Source organism: Rhincodon typus, chromosome 13 (assembly GCF_021869965.1).
Source record: "Rhincodon typus isolate 14 chromosome 13, sRhiTyp1.1, whole genome shotgun sequence".
NCBI classification, from domain to species: domain Eukaryota; kingdom Metazoa; phylum Chordata; class Chondrichthyes; order Orectolobiformes; family Rhincodontidae; genus Rhincodon; species Rhincodon typus.
The window spans coordinates 32,081,427-32,088,546 of NC_063344.1; the positions used below are offsets into that span (position 1 = coordinate 32,081,427).

At 38.7% G+C, this 7,120-nt stretch overlaps 1 long non-coding RNA gene across 1 annotated transcript; it reads right to left on the reverse strand.

Annotated features, from left to right (window-relative positions):
• Positions 1-1,539: 1,539 nt before the first annotated feature.
• On the reverse strand, positions 1,540-6,419 carry LOC125484681. Its single transcript, XR_007263502.1, has 2 exons — positions 3,768-6,419; positions 1,540-2,092 (listed from the first exon to the last, which is right to left on the reverse strand). It is a non-coding gene; the product is annotated as an uncharacterized LOC125484681 (long non-coding RNA).
• Between the last annotated feature and the right edge of the window lie 701 nt (positions 6,420-7,120).

Genomic DNA, 7,120 nt, shown 5'->3' on the forward strand with positions numbered 1-7,120 from the left:
CCTGAAGAAAGTGAGAGGACTTAAAGGAGAAGATATTCAAAGTGAGAACGAGCTGAATCAGGTGGAGGAGGGTGATAGAGAATGGGGACAGTTCAGGCCTTTTCTTCAGGAAGAAGTGGAGAGTCCTGAGACCACCTTTGGGGGATGGATGTGTAAAGGGACTGCACATCCAAAGTAAATAGGAGGTGGCTGGAGCCGCTAACAGGAAATTCTGAAACTGATGAAAAGCATCAAAAGAATCTCAGATGTAAGTGGAGAAGGACTGGGCAAGGGGAGAAAAAATACAGTCGAGGTAGGAAGAAATAAGTTCTGTGAGGCAGGAACAGGCAGAAATAATGGGTCTGCCTTGACAGAAGTTAGAAGTGGGTTACCGTTATGGAGATGTACAGCATGGAAACAGACTCTTCGGTCCAAGTGGTCCATGCTGACCAAATATCCTAAATCGATCTAGTCCCATTTGGCAGCATTTGGCCCATATCCATCTAAATGCTTGTTATTCATATACCTATCCAGATGTCTTTTAAATGTTGTAACTGTTCCACCTCCATCACTTCCTCTGGCAGCTTATTCCATACATGCACGGCCCTTTGTGTGAAAATTTGTCTATTAGGTCACTCTTAAATCTTTCCCCTCTCATCTTAAACCTATGCCCTCTAGTATGGACTCCCCTAACCCTGGTAAAAAAAAAAATCTTGACTATTCATTCTATCCATGCCTCTCAAGATTTTATAAACTTTTATAGAGTCCCCCATGCAGCCTCCAACGAGCCAGGGAAAATAGCCCCAACCTATTCAGCCTCTCCCTATAGCTCAAACCCTCCAACCCTGGCAACATCCTTGTAAATCTTTTCTGAACCCTTTTAAGTTTCACAACATCTTTTCTATGGCAGGGAGACCAGAACCGAATGCAGTATTCCAGAAGTGGCCTAACCAATGTCCTATACAGCTACAATATGATCTCCCAACTCCTATGCTCAATGCTCTGACCAATAAAGGCAGGGGTACCAAACACTTTCTTCACTACCTTATCTACCTGCAACTCCACCTTCAAGGAACTATGAACCTGCACTCCAAGGTCTATTTGTTTGGCAACATCCACCAGGAACATACCATTAAGTGTGCCCTGATTTGCATGACCAAAGTTGTTTCTGGGTTGGAAAACTTTGAGCTGGGAGGCTGTTGCAGACAGAACTTCAGATGAGAGAAGGTTGGTGAAAGTCGCCAACAATGCAAAAATTTGCTCAATATGCGGAAGTACCAGCTTAGATTCTCGATTCAATTCTCTGGATTGGGGTCATTGCTGTAAAAGGAGGGCATGTCCTGTCTCCTACCCCACCCACCCAAACTCAACATCATTGTGCTAGTATGCTCTGTGGGGAAGTATGTTTCATATTACTGGGAAAGCCAAACTTGTAAGATTTGGCAAGTAATATGAAGTGGCTTAAAGACAGTGGCAAGCTCAAGCAAGCGACAATTAGGTGAAGACTTAGGCTACTGAGAACATGAACTATCAACTAGAGAAAATTGCAATAAATGAATATTTGGAATGAGGCATTGTTTTATTATTTGCTTCAGAATACAGTACATTACAACAGATGGTTCTCATTACTCTGTGCACAGTGCTGGTCTAGATACATATTCCACATCATACAATATTTGATTTCAATATCACGTCATGTTTACCACACTCTGGTTTCAGATATTACTGCTCGTCTTTAACCTCAGTTTCTAACAATATCATAATGCACTATGAAAATAATATATAACTGTTAAAACATATGCAACAAAATGCATTTTTTGAAGTTCCCCACTACCTACAACACATTTTCACTTAAACTAAAACTTGCCACAATAGCTCTATGCAGCTAAAACTTAAAATTACCATTAAAATGTTACTGATTTTTAAACAATGTTTTGTGTATTAAAAAAAAAACTTTCCAGTTAACAGTAACTTTGGTTTCAGCAGCATTTTTCAGAGTTCATATAAGACTTTATACTCAAACTCCACTTGGTTTCTTGAGAATGGCACTGAACTTCAGGGCTGTGCTGTCTGACTTTAAGACAATGTCCACCAGTGCAAAGATGGTTATTACCTAAACGACAAAGTTCATTGCAAAGTCAACAAGGGTTGCTCAGTAAATAAAGTGTAGGTGCCATTATAAATACATTTGTTTTAATTGCAGTAATCTTTCACAAATGATAATTATCTTATGCAATAAAAAAGAAAATGTGTGGACCTTGAACACGACTTGTAAAAGTTCATTAAGTGCACTCAGATTGTAACTCTGTGAACTCAGCATAATTAAATTAACCACCCAAAGAGATTACCATTTTTCGTTTAATTCAGATAATTTAAATGTGACACCGTAAGACTGTTCAAGAAAAATGGAAGAAGGAAAACAGGGGACTACAGGCCAGCTGGCTTGGCATCTGTTGTCAGGATATTGCTGGAATCGATTTATCAGTATTTTCAGGTTTATAGCTCATAAGGTAGAAGGGAATCAGTAATATAATATCCTGTACTTGGATTTCCAAAAAGGTGCTGCACAAAAAGGCTAATTCACAAGACAAGGGCACATGCTGTAGAATAACATATTAGCATTGATATGGGAGTGGTTAACTGACAGGAAGCTGAGTGTAAGGATAAATGAGGCATTTTCAGATTGGAAGGCCAGCATTTTTCCTAACATCACAAATTATAATTTATACTAATGACTTAGATAAAGAGATGAAAAGTAAATTATTTAAATTTTCTGATGAAGCAAAGCTTGTTGGGAAGCTATGTTGGGAATGCTGGTGTGGTGGATGGGCAGCTAGTTGACAGATGGAGTATAATGAGGGGAAGAATGAGGTTATTCGCTTTGTTTGTAAGAAGAGAAAAGTAGAGTATTAACTGTGGATGTTCACAGAGTCTTGGGCGTACTAAGTCAGTATATAGGCACAGCAGGTAATTCGGAAGGCAAATGGGATGTTGGCGTCCATTGTAAAAGGATTATAGTACAAGAAGAAAGGAGTCTTGTTACAATTATACCGGACTTTGGTGAGACTACAATAGTGTTTGGTTTTGTCTTTATATTTAAGGAAGGATAGTTCTGCATTGGAGATGGTACAGCAAAAGTTCATTAGATCTTAGTTCAAGGCAGGTACCCAAGATGAGAGGGTTGCTTTATGATGAGGAGTTGACTGAATTGGGCCCATACTCCTGAAGTTCAGAGGAATGAGAATTGATGTAATTGAAACTCACATGATTTTAAAGGGGATTGGTATGGTAGACATTGAGAAGCTATTCATCTAACTGATAAATCTAGAAGATAGGGCACCGTCTCAGGATAAGCGACCGAACATTTAGGACGGATAGGTGGAGAAAATTCTTTACTCAAAGGGTTGTGGAATTTTGGACTTTTCTAACTCAGAGGATTGTGGAAGCTTTATTCTTCATTATGTTTAAGATTAATATGTAGATTTTTGGCCCCTCAAGGAATCATGAACTACGAGACCCAGGTGAGATAGTGGATTTGAAGCAGAAGGACAGCCATAATCATCTATAAATGGTGAAATAGGTTCAGGAGACCATATTGTTTCTTTCTGCGCCTACTTCTTCTGTTTCCATTTTCACCCTTCTCAACAAAATTCAGAGAATGCAATTATGTCTATAATACTCTCTTAAAAAGCAATAAAATAGAAAAGACATTTTCAGACCTAGTGACAAAATAATTTCAATAATTCAACAGATATTTTTTGCTCGTAACAGAGCCCATAAACAAATACCTGATAAATTGGCTTCTGGTCCAATGTCTCTGGTTCCCACATCAATCTTAGTTCAGGCTTCTTTCCTACTTTGTGAAAAGTAAATTCTTGGAGAGGAAGGCCCTACAGCAAAGGCAAAGGAGGAGGTGGATACTTAACATTAACTGAATGGAAGAAAAATTTTGGCAGCTGAAATGAAGAAAAAAGTGTACACAATGAAATGATTTATGTTTATGCAAAATGTTTCCACACATTTCAAAGTTGAAAGTCAGGCTTACAACTTCATTTGGAGGAAAATGTTTCCCATGCACATTTAACCTTTCCACAGGTTGTACTTAGTTGCTTAAATCACTTGTAAGATCTTTTGGATGGATAACAGCCTTGTGAGATTCCAATACGGAAATTTTTATTCATAACACTTATAAGTTACCATAGCAATATGCATCCACATTTCACCAACATAAACTGACTTAAAACATTTTAAAACCTTCAGTGCTGACTAAGCAGAGCAATAGAGTTTTAAAAATATCAATTTTATTCTTCAAGTAAATTTACGATATGAATTCAGAGCAATACACAAATTTCCCCAAAGTATTAGCAGTGATTTTCAGATTGAAAACAGAGCACTTCCAGATTTGGGAACACACTTAATCTTCCGACTATTAGTATCAATTGAAAACTTAAATGTATTCATACAACTGCAATTAAAGTTCCCAATATATCTCATTATATGAAGTACTCATTCTCAACAGTGCAAATTACAGAGGAGACAGCTATAAAAATTCAGCAAGTCCCTCTGAATGAACTTCTCACAAGACATTATCCAGATTGCAAATGAGGCTAATTCAACATCATGCTACAACACTGGTACATACCTACAGGTAGCTTGATGGAGTGTTTAGCAGAGCATACCAATGGATTAAAGACTATTTTGGCTACACTCATTTAATATGTTATCCTGGTGCTTAACTTGACAGAAATAAAATTGTATAAGGATTAAAAAGTCAAAGAAAAGTCATCTTCTAAATTGACATTGGGTTTATGCTACAACAATTTGAACTAATAATTCAATGCCATATAAAACTTAATTTCTTAAAATTCTTAACCAGCACTTAAAAAATAAAAGCAGCTTTCTGAAATAAATCCACAGTGGACTGAGATTGATGGAGATTGTTTAATTTACAGAAAAAAATAGAACCAATTATGCATAGCTGCATTACTAAATTTCCAACAGCATTCTCACAAATTGCTTTCATCTTCCATGTTTGAAAAATCAAACCCTATTTCATCAAATGATACATAATAAAATAGATTTCTGTTGCAGATTCACCCACAGTTTTTTTTGTTGGCACTTTGAATTTTGATGGAGCAGCAAGCTGTGATGACACATCTGAAGATCCATGAGAAACAAGTCTTGCTACCACAGCATCATAGGCATTCTACAATGAATTTCATTGACAGCACCATATGAAGAGAAAGTATATTTCCTGGATAGCAGCTGGAATGCATCAGAATCCATTACACATCAAAAATACATTACTGCCACCTGATAGTACGGCCATAGCCGGTCAGGCTGACAGATGTTGTACCAGTAGTGTGCTTTAACTTATGAAACTATACTAACTTCATAAATGACCTAAACATCCAATGCATGGTACTGTCATATACAAACAGGAGTAGGATATTCAGCCCATCGAGCCTGCTCTGCAATATACCATCACGACCGATTGAACTCTTAAGTATGTTTATCCCACGTTATCCCGAGACTCCGTCTGCCGTTGATAATCAAAAATTTAATCAACCACTATTTTAAATATACTCAAAGACAGAGCTATCACAGCCCTCTGTGGTACAGAATTCAAAAGATTAACCACCATTGGTGTAAAAAACAATTCTCCTAATTTTAGTCCCAGATAGCATTTCCCTTATTTTAAATTGTGCATTGTGGTTCTATATTCCTCAAACAGTGGAAACATCTACCTTATTTATCACTTCATGTATTTTGTAGGTTTCAATTAGATCACCTCTCATTTGTCAAAACTGTACAGAATACAGGCCCAATTTGCCCAATCTCTCTTAATTTCCATCCTACCATCCCAGGAACATGTTTGGTGAAACTTCATTGTACTGCCTCTTTGACAATATCATTCCTGAGATAAGGAAACCAAAATTGAACAAAGTATAACAATCGAAAGAACTGCGGATGCTGTAAATCAGGAACAAAAACAGAAGCCGGTGGAAAAGCTCAGCAGGTGTGGCAGCATCTGTGAAGAAAAAAATCAGAGTTAATGTTTCGGGTCAGGTGACCTTTCCTCAGAATTGAACAGGGTAGCTCAGGTATGATCGAACTAAAGGTCCTTTAGAATTGAAGCAAGACTTCACTCCTCCTGTATTGAAATCCTCTTATGATAAAGTTTAACATTCCATTAACTTTCCTAAAAGCTTGCTGCACCTGCTGTTAGCCTCCAGTGACTTATTGACAAGGACCTCAAGTCCCTTTGCATATCTACACTTTCCAACCTCTCACCATTTAAGACATACTTTGCATATCTGTTCTTCCTATCAAAGTGAATAACCTCACATTATTCCAAATTTGGTCCCAACATCCAAATTGTTGAACAAAAACAAAGTTGCTGGAAAAGCTCAGCAGGTCTGGCAGCATCTGTGGAGGAGAAAACAGAGTTAACGTTTCAGGTCCGGTGACCCTTCCTCAGAACTGATGGTGGCTGGAAAATGTCAGTTTATATGCAGAAAATAGGGAGGTGGGTGGGGTAGGGGGTAAACGATAAGATAGAGCCCAAAGAGAGAGAAAGACAGTTGGACAGACAAAGGAGTTGCTAACGATCAGGCTGGGAGGGTGAATAGTTGTTAATGGGGACTGTTAGTGACTAACAACAGGGGGTGTGTAGTGGCAGGCTATATGGTAACAAGACCTGGTGTGTGGGGTGGGGGGCTGGGACATGGGAGAGTTTAGGTCCTAAAATTATTGAACTGGAGGGCTGTAGGGTCCCCAAGCGGAAAATGAGGTGTTGTTCCTCCAGCTTGCATTGGGCTTCACTGGAACACTGTAGCAAGGCAGAGACAGAGATGTTGACCAGAGAGCAGGGTGGTGCATTGAAATGACAGGCAACACGTAGTTCAGGGTCTTTTTTGTGAGCAGAATGTAGATGTTCTGTGAAGTGGTTGCCAAGTCTACGCTTCGTTTCCCCAGTGTAGCAGACTCTATATGCATATAAACTGACGTTTTCCCAGCCACCATCGGTTCTGAGGAAGGGTCACCGGTCCTGAAACGTTAACTCTGTTTTCTCCTCCACAGATGCTGCCAGACCTACTGAGCTTTTCCAGCAACTTTGTTTTTGTTCCTGATTTATAGC